Source organism: Micropterus salmoides, unplaced genomic scaffold (assembly GCF_014851395.1).
Source record: "Micropterus salmoides isolate LMB-PRFRI ecotype aquatic unplaced genomic scaffold, ASM1485139v1 Ms_hic_scaffold_9, whole genome shotgun sequence".
NCBI lineage: Eukaryota > Metazoa > Chordata > Actinopteri > Centrarchiformes > Centrarchidae > Micropterus > Micropterus salmoides.
This window is the reverse complement of record NW_024044681.1, coordinates 18,005,335-18,020,372: the sequence shown is the minus strand read 5'-3', so window position 1 is coordinate 18,020,372 and position 15,038 is coordinate 18,005,335. Positions and strand designations below refer to the sequence as shown.

Genomic DNA, 15,038 nt, shown 5'->3' with positions numbered 1-15,038 from the left:
TCTCTTGGCCTGAGTCTCGTACACTCAGTACTGACACAAACACAGAACAGACACACATATGTACATGCATAAGAAAATAAATTGCACGTACATGCTTGCACACACACAGAAGAGTATTACAAAACATTATGCTCTAATATCCCTCCCTCTCCTTCTCTCTGTCCAAGCGTTCCTATCTATGTCCTTTCTCTAATCTTGTATTCTCTTTTCTGAAGTGCAGCAGTTGCACTGACTTTTTCCCTCTGACGATTTCACTACATAGTGAAGAACATCACCTTCATCCTGACCTCCACTTGTTAAGACACAGCTGATATGCTATCCTCCTCTGCCTTATGGGTTTCCTCACATGGGCCCTCTTCTTCAGTTTGAGAGATTAACTGCAGCCAAGAAAAGTAAAGATCTGATTCAGAGACTCTGACTTTCTGGGCAAATGTTAGATACTTGGCACATCTCTTTTGCTGTAAGTCTGATGTCTGACAAATGTGACAGGAGAGTTCAAGAAGCCATATAGACTTATTCTCAACAAAAATAAAGGGTGGGTGACATTACTAATCTTATAAATCAAACCTGATTCAGCAAAATACACAGGAAATAAATGTCAATATGAAATACACAAAATGACCAGAAAAGTTTACCAAATCACAAGACAATAATCATGTAAAAAAATGTACGAAAGAACAGAATGCTCAGATTGAAAATTTGGGGCTCCTCGTTGTGGTTAACATTTAAACCACCCCTTATAGTTTGGGGTCCTCCGTCTTCCAGTTGACAAGTTCAGTGGATGTTCTTTAAAGAAATTCTCAAGGTGAAAATAGAGATTAAGGTTAGTTTGTTTGGGATTTCACAAGTAGGGAAATTAATTAGGATAGTATACAACACAAGCAATTATGAAAGACTAAGACTTTAATCATATTCTTGATTAATCGATAAGGAGAGAGAGAGAGAGAGAGAGACTTATTTAACAGGTATGACTTCACAGGAAGTCAGCGCCAGTGTGTGTGTGTTTGCTTGGGGTGCCGATGGGACAGTGGATAACCTGGGTTCAATCTCCTACTGTGACCCATCCACCCTTGTGTCCTTGAGCAAGACACTTAACCCCTAGTTGCTCCAGAGGTGTGCAACCTCTGACATATATAGCAATTGTAAGTCGCTTTGGATAAAAGTGTCAGCTAAATTAATAAATGTTTGTTCCCTGCTTTGTGTATATCTGGTGTGTGTGTATGCATTTGTCTGTGTCTTTAGTGTGTGAGTGCGTATGTGGGCAGATTTCTCAATGCTGAACAATGACATTTTGTTGTTAGACTCAGGAGGAGAGGAGTCAGGTGAACGGATCAATGTCAAGCCAGTACACTGATTGGACTAAATAAAGTCATATTCAGATTGCATAATTAATAAAATGTGGTTGATGTTGTATATATTATTATATCCTAAAATTTTGTTGTTGGCCTTAAAATGTACTAAAAAATGGTGTGACATTTCTGTTTGTGGGTTAAAAAGCTGTCAGACTAAATCCCCAGAACAGAAACATGGACATATGGAAATCAGATGGGCTGTTAGCAGTTGGTGTGCATAAAAATGATTTACTTTTCATATAGACAGTCTACATGACCAAGTTTCTCTGTCCTTAACAGGAAATGAGTTGACTTCCAGAGACTTGCTGTCTGTAACTGTTACTGAGGTGGAAAGCCAGAAGAAACAAATCCAGGTTACACATCATACTGGACACAAGCAGCTTATGTGGGTATGCACACATTCTGGCCACTCTGCTTCATCAGGATATAAACAAACCATGAATGCGCACGCACACACACATGCACAAAACTAATATGTACTCACTCTCACACACCCTGGGAGACTTGTAGAGTTTAATTGTGAAGGCTGGATGTTGTGATAAACTTACAGCAGCTTTGTATAACAAATCCAACAGTGGTCGTGCCAGTGACTGAAATAATGATGTTACACACATCTGTTACTGCGCCGAATCTGCCAGCTCACTCTCTGGCTCAGGAGAGGAGAGGAGAGACATTACTCTCGAGAAACTTTCCTCTTGTAAATTTCACATGGTCACATCTCTTTCTACAGCTGATCGCTAACATAGCCCTACCCTCTCTCCTTCCTGTTAACATACATCTGTTTAATCAAAATCATGAGCAACAAGGAAAATCACCACAGCAACCCATCAGTAAAAACCAACAACTCACAATAGCACACCTATAGGGAAAGAAAAAAAAGGCCAAGTCTTGTTTTCTCAGATATGTGAGAGTCCTGTGCATTTGTGTGTGTTTGCATGTTAAGGACCTCATCTTGGCATGTCTCACCACGGTTCAATGTTTCCTTTTAGCTCTGTTGGCACTCTCGTGTTCCTGTTGGCTGACCTTTTCTGTTCCTGTGAAGTTCCTGTCATGCACTGTCTGTTCTCGAAGGTCACAGATCTCTTTGCCGAAACCAGCTGCACCATTTATTATTTCAGACAGAGGTACGTTATCCCAGAAATACAAATGAAATTTTTACAAATAGTGTGGGTTTATTTCTGCTTACATGACAGTAATGCCAGAGTTTAGTTAAAGTTACTGGCACTTCATGTAGCCAAACGCATTATTGTGATATCAAGCAAAAGAAAAATTAATGCACATGTAGAATTTTACGATGAAACTCTGAAGGGAAATTCTTGTATTTTTCAACCTGGGTCTTATTCTAATCATTGTGACCATGCTGACTCAAGCATCATGCTATTTGCACCTTTGTTGTGTATATCTCCTGTCTTACTGCATCCATTTTAAGAGTTCTTTTGGTTTATGCTTTGAGAAGCCGATGATTTTAGGAATGTGTAATATCAAATTAACTGACTACGAATTTTTAGCTTACCCAACAAAGCGCGGCATCCAGCTGCCAATCAACAGGTCTCAAAGGACAGAACCTCTGAAAACATGGTGAGAGAGGGTGAATTATAAACCCTCTGGATTCACTTCCTGCCAGCCATTGTGAAAAGTGATTTAGGTAATGGTTTCCAAGAAAGGGAATCTCTAAGAACTACAAGAACTAGTTTAGCTGAACCGCATATGCACTCGCACGCACACACACACGTACGTGCACAGACATAAAAATGCAGCCGAATGTATATTAAGTCTTGTAAATTTTGTGGTGGAAGTGTTGCCTGCGAGAAGTGGTCTGGCCTGCGAAGCCCTCTGGCCTACATTACTATTCCTGTGGCTGTGCGCGTGTATGTGTGTATGTGTGTTTCTGTGGCTTAGCCAAGGATGTGGTCTCAATGAAATGCTTACAAGACGGATCCTTCAGAACCCCCTCTTCAGTATCTTGCATGTGTATGTTGTGTCTTCTTGCATGTGTGTGTGAGTGTGAAAGAGAAAGTGAGAGAGAGAGAGAGAGAGAGAGGCATTATTCAACAGCCGCTCCTCCATCCAGGAGCATCGGATATTGGATTAGTGTGTTAATCTCCCTCTCGTTCTTTTCTCACGTTCCTCTTTCCTGGATCTGTGTGTGTGTGTTTGTGTGTGGCTGTGTACACTTGCCTTCTTCAATACTCCCTTCACAGTCCCGATCCATCCATTCTTTTTCTGCCGATGATCTGTGATGCTGCAAACAGGAGGCCTATACCTCCATGTGTGTCCTAGCTGCTGTCAGATATAAACCATAAGTAAAGCTTGATAAATAGAGACCAAGAGACAGAGAGAGGGAGAATTATGTTCCCATTCCAACTTTGAGTGTAAGAAAAATGTAATCTGCGTTTTTGATCAGCTGGTTTAAAGCTTTCGTAAGAAAAGAGTTTTTAAGTAATAGCGGTTGTTGCTCAAATTTTACGCTTTCAGCCAAAGACCAGAACAAAACAATGCACTTGGCATTATTGTAATGTTTCCTCTAACAGCCACGCAACCGCTGTTGGGATCTTATACTTGACAATGGACAATCTCTCTTATTTCTAAGCTTCGAAAATAATATTTGAACTGCAATCATGTCAAGCCAGAGTGAGTAATTTTGTATTTTTTTATTCACCAGCAAGTCTCCTTGGGTTTTTGGCGCATATGGTCTTTATCCCAAAATCTCATTATTACAGTATTAAGGAGATTTTAGGGAAATATGCTGTCTCAATTCAGGTTTTATAATTTGATACATCAAACATTGAAATTAATGACATACCATCAATGTCTTAAATTAGTTAATTGTTATCATAACCATTTGCACCATCTGCATCTCTTCTCTCAACAAATACTGATCGCTTTTTGAGGGGGGAATGAGCCTGACGGAGATTCTCAGTTTCAGAATCATTACATACATGTGCATACTGCTTGGAAGATGGTTTGACTAAAAGCCAGAAATGAGATAAAAGTTAACAAGCATTACACCAAAGTAGATGCTAGATTTACTTTGACACCAAAGTAGATGCTAGATTTACTTTGACACCAAAGTAGATGCTAGATTTTCAGTAACAGTGAAACCTTACACCATGAAACCTTCATATTAGGAAGATTTTCGTAATTGCCTGTAATTTCATGAGTTTAATGGAGGGTAACACAGTTAGAGGTATGGAGAGTGAGCGAGAGAAAGGCAAAAACAGATGGAGAGAAAAGAGAGAGAAACACTGAGGGAACAGAGACAGAGCACCTGCTCGGCGACCTCGGGCCCAGACAAAGACACCTCTGTCCCACAGTACAATGACGTCCGGGACACTGTAACTTCCTGTGTCTGGTGGGACGACCAAACAGCACAGCAAGCTAGCTGTTTGTGCAGGCTGGTTCAGTTCACACGTACACACACACACACACACACACACACACACACACACACACACACACATTGCCATGTTTCAGAGCTTCAGAGGACATTACATTCACTTGCATTCATTTTCTTTAGACTTTACCTTAACCCTTTGACTGTGTAAACAGATTTACGTCCCCGCAACATGAGTAATACACTCTCTCTCTCTCTCTCACACACACACACATACACACATTGGGCATTAATCAGTGGCCATTCTCTTCAGAGAGACATTTCAAGTTTCACTTTGTAGTAAAGTTTGAGATTTAATTTTTTTTTCAGGGAAACTGCTGGATTCTAAGTAATAGAGGGGCAAAGAAGTAAAAAGGTCAGCAACGTTCAGTCATTTCAAACTGCCTCAGAAGAAACAGTGTCTCCTCATCGATCAGCTTGCTTTTTGTAACATTTTCTCTCCCTTCCCTTACGTATTTTAATGCATTTGAATCATCATACATTTGTAGAATTCTTGTTTTGTCTATTTGATCTAAAAAGCAGAAAAGAAGACAGTAGTCCGGTGGGGAAAGAAAGAAAAAAAAGAAGGAAGTTGGCTGCCCTCCCCCTTCTGGGCTAAACTTCGGATGCTAAACTTGAGACTACCATCGCCATGGAAACAGCTCAACGGCCATAGAAGAAATGTAGATAGCATTTCTCAAATACTGTAGTTACCAATAGAAGGTCAAAATGAGAGAGGAAGGGAATGGCTTTCTGAAAATGGGGAAATTGCATTAAAGCTTACATCAAAGCAAATCCTTTTTTCTTTTCTTTCTTTCTTTTTTGGCCTCCGAATTAAGCTCAGCAATAGGTCCATGATATTCAGTGTTACATAACTGTCCACCACTTCAACGTCTGTCTTTGATAACAGGAAGGAGACTCAACCTTCTAGAATCAACAAACCCGTCCTTGGATTTTTATAGCTGTACAGTTCAAGGAAATCAAAGCATAAAATTCCTGACCTCCTTTTCCTGCTTACAGACTTAAAAACAAAACTATATTTGGCCCTTGGAGTTTACTGGTTACCTGCTTACAATTTTAATCAATAAAATGGCAGATTAACACTTATTATATATATAGGCTCTAATTTATGTTTAATCACAATCAACCTCTGTTTGATCACAAAATATATGAAAAGTATTTATGCTCGTCCAACAGCAACAAAAAGTACAATATACTTCTCTTCATGCAAGCCAAAAAGTAAACCTCTCTTTTATAAAGTAACCATGTTTATAGAAAATGCAGAGATACACATTAAAAATAGGTATATTTGAGCCTAAGGAAACAAAATAAACTTATATTACATTACATATTTTCTAGAAATTATATTTACTGTAACTTAATGTATTTGCATACTAATGATTTTTTTTTTTTTTTAAATGGTACCCTAAAAGGCTGGTAAACAGAGTTTTGGCAGGTTTAGCTTCCACTACAACAGTGAGGACATGTCAGTTTCTTAAATGCAACTTCTGTAAACCAATTACATACATTCCAACTCAACCCTGTAGTAGCAGAGCTGTGTCACAGTCATTATGGCACAAGATATATGGGAAAAGAACAGGGTACAGAGCCTCGCCGAGAGGACGACGTGATTGAAGTTTGATCCTGGTCACCAATTATGTGGTTGCTATGTTTCCTCTGTTGCTACCATGGTATCTTCCTTTCACACGCCCGAGATGAAGAAGACGAGGGGAGAGGAAAGGATATTATAAACACATGAATGTATAGGTGAAGTCAGAAACATACTATCGGTGGGGCTGAAAATGGGGAATTTACATGACTTCACAAATAGTACTAAAAGTTCTGAGAAAGTTATTGTCTTTTTCCTTGAATTTGTATCGTTGATGAATTTAAAGTGTAGGTCCTTACAGGTAAAGGTACTCCACAGACAAGTTTCTTGATATGAAGTCCAAAAATCTATTCCATTTTACACCTTGATGCACATTCAAAGATGCTACAGAGTAACTGTAGTACAGTGAACTGCTTGCTCACTCGATGAGACAAAGGCCAGTGCAGCAGTGAATACTGATACTGTAGTGGCAACAGATGTAAAGACCTTAATAATCTTTACTGATTCTGATAACAACCCAATTTTGATAACAACTGTTAATAAGGCATTAGATCATTTATTTTATCCAATAATAAAGCCATTAGTCACAACTTGTAAACATTTATGAGGAGTGTCTTATTGGTAAATGGTACCTCTTTATATGTAAGAAATGGTCTAGCTGTAACTTACTGTAACGCTGTTCAGTAAGTGGGAAAATGAACAAATTTGTAATTGTGAATACCTGTACAAAGCTCTACTCAGTACAGCCTGAAACATGGCTTTTTGTTAGCAAGTCTGCAAACATACATTATGCAGATATGTCCCAACTAAGATTTTTCCTCATAACATTAATGTGTACACAGGGGCAGTGTCAAATTTATTTAACTCCTATGTATACAAGTGAATGTATTTAAACAAAACAAATATATAAAAGAAGAAAAAACAAGAAATACTCTTTGGTTATTTGTTTTAGTCCCATGTTGGTGAGATCCCAGTGATACCACATTATCTCCTTCCCTGCTTGAATTATCACAATTTGTTTGACACAAAGAACCACAGATTTGCACAACAAGTTTAAAATTTTGGAGGCTTGCATGTTGGTAGGCCTACGTGAGGCATGGCCACCCAGTAACTACTTTCTCTCCATCCCAATTCACAAATACGTACATTCTGCAGCAGCTTGTGTGGTGAGTTAAGTTGATGTAGCAACATTTACATGCAGTGCAGCCCATAGGGAGTTTGTCCTCCTGCATATGGAATTGGATATGAAACAATGCCAGTGATGTTTAAGTGATTCTTTTCAGCCTTAGTTTGATGACAGTTTTCCTTTTTTTAGAATATGCTAATTGACTTTCTTGCCAAGAGTTAAATGAGAAGATCAATACCACTCTCATGTTTGTAAGCTAAATATGGCACTATAGAACCATCATCTTAACTTAACATAAAGACTGGAAACAGGGGGAAACAGCTGAGCTTTGTTCAAAAGTTTAAAAAAACAACAACCTGCCAATTAACATCTATAAAACTTACACCTGGCATCTTGTTGCTGGTGCAAAAAACAAGCATGTATAAATTATGTTTTTAGGAAATTATGATGAAGTCATAATGATTTTGAAATTGCTCCTGATCTGAGAATGGAAAAGAAATTATGCAAATTGAATGCTTAATTGTAAGAAACACAGAGAATGTAAGTAGAGACTGCCAAAAGAAAGCTCCTCCACTTCTCTGTGACCTTAATCATCCTGTGGACACACAGTTTCCTTGATTTAACCTCTAATATATGGGCATTAAATCTTTGTGGAATCGTTGGTTATCTCCTCTGATTCCTCTCTTCCCTCTTCCTGTAACAGAAGGAGACATTCCCCTCTTTAACAGTGGAAACCTCAAGACACCGAGTCCAAGCCCACAGGCCTCTCAGAGTGTCAGGTCGTAATATTGCTGCTTAATGAGGGAAGAAATAGCAGTGGTTATCCATTTGGTCTGAGTCCTCTTTCAGCCATAGAGTGTGCATGTTTGTGTGTCTACACATGCCTGAATGCTTGTGTGTGTGTGTGTGTGTGTGTGTGTGTGTGTGTGTGTGTGTGCGTGCGTGTGTGTGTGTGTCTGTGGGTATGTTTGCAGCACGGCTGTGCACGAATGAATGCTTTTGTGTGGTTGTGTGTGTGTGTGTGTGTAGGGGTAAATGAATATGATTGTGTTTATTTGCAGGCTATGTGTAGGACACAGGAAGCCTTGGAGGCCCAGATTATTACTATATGTTATAGAGTGAGAAAGAGGTGTGTATGTGTGTGTGTGTGTGTTTGGGGGGGGGGGGTTAAAGAGAGATAGAGAGGTGGAGGCATTGGACTGTCTGCTGTCTATAACTGTTGGGCATGAAGTCTCAGTGCAGCCAGAGCATGCGCGCACACACACACACACACACACACACACATCCACATTCATACACACACACAAACAGTCACAAATGGTAACACTTTATTTGAAACATATAGCAGTGACTTATAGCAGCCTAATGATCCACTCAGGCCTTGAGCTGATTCATCCCTTATGGCAACTCTTACAATGTTTTCATGTTACTTCTTCCCCTCAAATGACATGAAACCGGAATCAGTTAAACATAATTAAAAATCAATAGTAATTCTTTTTTTATATAAAATTTCAGTGCAAATTTCAGAATCTACATAAAAAACATAAAAACTACATAAAGCACTTGTTTGTAAACTTTTCACAAATTAAAATGTACTTGGGGTAAATATCTCTAACAAGCTGCATCTCCAGCTGAGTAGAAGCACTTAAAAGACGTGATGCCACTGTATATAGGCATAAATTATGTTTCCTCCAAAACACAACTGGAAAAACAAATTGGTATTGTATGTAAACATTGTTTTTCGGAACTGGGTTGCAAATGGATGTGGTTTTGTTGATTTCCCTCACAAAATAATTGGTAAACACTTCTAATTATTGTTGTCTATTATGTTCCAGCCTCACGATTGGTACAAATGTCTCAACTTTCAGAATCATTTTTTGTAAAAAGTTTTCTTTTCTGCGGTCAATGCAGGCCCAAAAACAGACATATTTTTTATGTGAACGTGGACTTAGTATTTCAATTCATTCAAATAAATGGTATTTTTGGGGCATTTTATTTCTTTATTGGAGAGCAGACGTGAAACAACGGTCGAATGACATGCAACAAAGGTCCCCAGCTGGACTTCACTTGATCGATGCCATTTATAAATTCCTTTTTAACTGAACTACAAATATTTTGGAAAGCAACTTGGGTGAAGAAACCAATTTAAAGTACATTGGAAAAAAATAATAGCTACGGAAACTAAATACTTTAAGATACTGTATGCTCCTTGACAGCCAGGCCTCCCCACTGACAACTTTCTAAATCATAAATTATTTTACAAATACCATTTTCTTTGCTTGTATTGCAACACAATGAAAATTAAAAAACTCTCCTCTCCCTCTCTGTTTTTCGCCTCCTGAGGTTTTGCTGCAGTTTCCTTAAGTAATTTGACAGTTTCACCACATCCAGTTTGGTTTCTGGCTGGTGTCCTGGCTGAGAGCGCCAGCAGAGCTTTTTCTGGAGCCTTCTTCTACCCCCTGCTACAGCTCCAATGTGTGGTTTCATCTCTGAGGGCCTCCAAAGCACATAGGGGCCGTCCCAGTGGGAAAGAAGGACAGAGAAAGAGAGAGTGAAAGAGTGAAAAAGAGAGGGGAGGAAGAGATGAAGTGTTAGGAGAGAGGGAAAGACAGAGGGACAACAGAGAAAAAGGCTGAAAATACAAATAGCAAACAGGCCAGAGCCCTCCATACTGCTCTTCTTAAGTCCATGACATAAACACCACTCATGCAAAGAGTCTGACCTAAAGATGAAGAAACGTTTCATTTAGCAATTTGTCCTCTTGTTCCCTGACCTCCACTAACCTAACCCTGTGCTTTACAATTCAATGCTGGACCAGAGACAGAAAACACTCCCTGTATCTCAGTGTTTCATTGTATAAATGCAAAAACAAAATATTCCTGATGATCAATTTTTTTTTAAAACTTGCTTTTGTCATCACATAAACTCTCCAGACATTTCCCAAGTCCCAAGACCGATGAATACTCTCACACTGATGAGATTATGTTTGTAAAATAGTAATAATGGTGAAATAATATAGCAATGAGACCTGTCTGGAAGTTATGCAATGTGTTTCTTGTTAAACTGTGATGCAACTTCTGGGTCAAAGCTATATAATAACAGTAAAGAATATATCTGGGTGTCCCCGTTTCCCAGTGGTATAAGATGCACTTTATGTAATTGGTAAAGTACAGTTTAAATACGGCCCTAAGCTGTCTGCTATCCTATTAGCACAAAATGGCCAAAACAAAAATGAATCCCATCACTGGTTTTATTGTCATATTAGCTTGAGACTATCACCAGGAGATCAACAGCATTGGTAAAAAAAAAAACATGTTATGATAAGTGACTTCTTGCAGTCATGCAAATAATGCCTGTAAGTAAAAGCGTAACATGGTGACTTTGCTGTAACACTGCAAAACCTCTTATTGTGGAGGTCTCCACAGTTTACCATTGAGACTGGTTTAACTTGCCTTAACCGAGAAGTAGCTTGAACCAAACATTAACCGTTAAAACTGGAAGATCAGAAAAAGCCCATAAGTCATTCTGTGGAAAGAATAATGTTTTGTGGCGACATCTTTTGTACGTGAAGGAGGTGCTGCAAATTTGTACCGCATGTGAGTTGTAGGGAGGTGTATGGTTGGTGGTACAAATCACAGGACTTTGAGACGTGGGATCCTGTGTGCTGTGTGTGATTAGGTTCAGGCAACAAATACACTTTGGTTGAGGTTAGGGAAAGATTGCATTTTCGATTAAATGTCAATATAGTAAACATGCTGTGTCTTAAGTCACTGTTGAGTTTTTTTCCGATATTTAACAAAGGACATGATCTTTCCCTCATCTTAAGTGCTCTGAGTGGCAAAACATCATAATAAACAACAATATCTAGTTGCTTTAGTTGCAATAAGTAGGTATTATATTGCAACAGCAGAAACTGTAGGGAAAGCAAATCAAATTAGTTGTAGGTGAAATTGTACACATATGCTGATGAACATTTTGTGACTTGGTAAAAGCATTGATTAAAACCATTTCCTCATTATGTTGATTTAAAAAAACTAAATTTAAGTGGCATTATGTGTTGAAAGCCACTACCAAGCAACTTTTATAAGTCATGTGAATAGATCAATTTGCAATGTCGGAAATTTAAAACAACACAATAACAATATAATAAAAATAATAATAGTAATAATTTGTGAATGTTTGTTGTTGTTGTTTCTGAGCTGTTGCCTGAAGGTTTTTTCACTTTTTATTCCTTTCTGTTGTGCATTACATTGTGGGACAGCACATCAACACCAAACTTCATTAAGTTATTTTTGGACACCATGTATTACTGAAAAAATAATGAATAAATGGGGTAGCATGCTACTGGCACAGGCAAACTATTCAAAAACACTTCCTCTATAGATTTAATGCAATTGAAAAAACCTTATATTGGTGCTGTTGGATGAAGACTAATGAAATGACCTAGAAGAGAGAGAGAGATATAGAGGTAGAGAGATGAAGAGTAGGAGAGGGAGGGGGTGAGTAATTTACACCAGGAAGTAATTATGTAAATTCTAAGCTGGGTCTTCCAGTTTACAGTCCAGCCATAAACCCGCTGTGATGTCTGGCTTGCAATAAACATTATTTACTTCTTTGTTTATTAATGCTTCCACTGCTACCCCTCCTCCATGTTCCTGTGTTATTTTTTAAATGAAAGAAACTTATACGGAGAGGCCCAACTAAGTTTAATGTTGAAATACCGGGCCCAAGTTTAAAAGTAAAACAAAATAGAAAGGGGGTATGTTGATGTAATTATTTTTTATGAAAAAAACCTCCCTTGATGTGGGTTTGTTACATGTGGTGTGATATGTTTTGTGTTTGTGGAATGGAAAGCTGAAGTTTCAGAGTGGGTATTAAACAGATTTAAAGGCCACAGGAAATGTTAAAATCGGCTGACGTCAAACTTTGCCAACCAGCGTCTTATAATCAGTTTGGATGTCCAAGAATATTTATTAGGAAAACCTGTTTTAAAAAAAAGAAACATCTTATCCCTTCATAAATCAACTCATCTCCAAATTATTAGAAACAATGCAATAAGGCATTTACTCATTACACTGACTGCTTTGATCAAATGTTTAACATACTGTATCTTGTCTTAGACATCTGAACTAAGTAAAAATGCATCTTTTCTCATAATTTTCACATCCTAATCAGAGATCTTTGAAAATGGATGAATTTGAAAAAGCTGGCCCTGCATTATAGTGTGGACGAGGAAAACAGAGCTTTTGGGAAACAATGAGGTAAGCCTGCTGTGTGGCAGTAAAGTTAAGAGGAACTCTTTCTGTCGATTTTTACTCATGAAATATTTACAGCCATGTTTGCTCAACGTAAAACAAATATATATATATATATATATAAACTCCTGATTAACAACTTTCATCATTATTTCAGAAATTGTTTGCCTGAAGGCTTTGATTCTGCACCACCATCTACATTTTAACCTGGCCTAATACTTCATGTCTTATTTTCATAACATCTCAGCTGCCCTGTCACAACATCTGCAAACCTCGGTTGGGAGCCAATAAGCCACCCGCTGAAAAACACCAAGCAGAGGTTAAAGTCCGCCGAGACCCGGCAGCTTGTTTTCAACTGTCAGAGAGGCAGGATTCTTTAATGACATGTTGCATCCCATCCTAACTGTAACATCCTCCCTACAGGGTAAATAAAAGCTCAAAGTTAGTGCATGTGTGTGTTTGTTATCAGAAAGAGATATATGATCTGTCCTCCTCAAAGTAAAGAGCCTTCGGCTCATGTGTTCAGGCGACACAGAAAGAAATATCCACGTGCATGAATGCAAGTGTAAGTGTGGGTATTTATGTATATGTGTGTGTGTGTGTGTGGGGGGGGGGGGGGGGGTGTTAGTGCACATGTGCATGCACAGCAGATAGCCTCTGTGTTTATTTAGTTTGAGGTGACAGCAGGAAGGAAGGCAGGTTAACGAGCTGGCGGCTCCAGGCACACAGGCACATGGCGGTTACGCAACCCAAGCCAACTCCTCTTTCTCACACAAACACACACTCATTCGCGCACTCACAAGCGCAGATATTGCTCTCACCTGGGCGTGGAAACAGACATATTCACAAGCACATTCAAGCCAGTTGATTGGGGTTTGGACTCCAGCACAATACTTACATAAAACAAAACAGCATGTTCACTCAAAAGGCTTCAGTCAAAAAAACAAAATGTAGAAAATAGCATTACTAAAAATTTGTGCCTACTGCCGACATGTTCTGTTGATCCTGCTTTAGACGCCTCAGATGTAGAAATTGATTTTATTCTCTTAGCAAAAGATTTGTCAGTTGTCGCAGCACCATAGCAACACTAGTTGGCAGCCAGTCAATCAAAATTACATACCCTAAATAATTGTGTTCACATTCTTTCATTCATTTATTCTTTCACTTTGTGAAACTGAGGGAAAAGGTGGCACTATAAAAGACTTTGCTAGCTGGATCACAAAATTCAGATCTGTCCAACTTCAACCAGTCATTACACAGCTGAAATAATTGTGTTTACAGTCAAGTTAAGGTAAGTCAAGTCAGTTGTATTTATTCAGTCCAATATAATAAATTTATAAAAGTGACTTTACTATCTGTACAGCATACACCATATTCTGTCCTTAGACCCTCGATTCATGTGAGGAAAAACTCCCAGAAAACATTTTGACAGGGAAAACCTCAAGAAGAGCAACAGAGGATCATATATATGACAAACATAAATGAAGAATGGATCTGGGAGGATGTCGGGCAACTACAGATGTTTCACCAAACAGAACCAACCCTGGATAGAGGACAGACACAAACACACAAGAAAAGTTCAAAGCTCAAGCACACCATTCACAGAGGTAGGAGAAAGGAAACAAACACAAAGGGAGAGAGAAAGTTAAGAAGAGAGCCTGAATCTCCTGGAGGATGAAGATCCCGATCCAAAACATCTGGATTGAGGCACCAACAGCCGAGAGAGAGAGACATTAATCTAGTCTGGATGAAGCAAAAGCATCGGCCAAGGACAGAATATACCTAATATTAGCTATGTTGCATAGGTGGAAAAAGGCAGGCTTGGCAATCTCCTTAATGTGCGGATGAAAAGAGAGAATAGGATCAACATAACAAAGACTTTTAGCTGTCAAAAAAGTTTGTTACTTGATCATACAGGCATTTGTGTCGAGCTGTGCCAAAGACTAGCATCTCAGTTTTATCAGAATATAGAAGCAGGAAATTACAAGACATCACAGCAGACAAGCATCCACCTTTACAGGCATAAACAGCTGAGTATCATCAGCGTAGCAATGGAAATTAATTCCAGGACTGTGTATTTTTTGGCCAAGAGGTGAAACATAGAGAGAGAAAAGGATAGGGGCTAAGAACAGAGCCCTGAGGTATCAGAAATGTTGATGTAGTTTTATTATGGGAAACACAAACCCTGAATCAAGGCGTCATTTCTGAAGTAGAGGAATAACCACAATAGTCTTAAAGCAAATTAACACTATTCAGCATTGTAGGTCACAGAAATTATTATTATTATTTAACTGCCAACACCAGTTTAGACAACATATAATTC

General features: G+C 38.7%; 1 long non-coding RNA gene across 1 annotated transcript in view; it reads left to right on the top strand.

The window, feature by feature from the left end:
- The window catches only part of LOC119896124, a 17,258-nt gene extending 4,098 nt beyond the window's left edge, over window positions 1–13,160 (top strand). The window contains exons 3-6 of the long non-coding RNA XR_005443177.1: window positions 1,632–1,741; window positions 2,342–2,476; window positions 12,636–12,721; window positions 12,963–13,160. This is a non-coding gene — a long non-coding RNA (uncharacterized LOC119896124). The remainder of the gene's footprint in view (window positions 1–1,631; window positions 1,742–2,341; window positions 2,477–12,635; window positions 12,722–12,962) is intronic.
- Window positions 13,161–15,038: the final 1,878 nt, after the last annotated feature.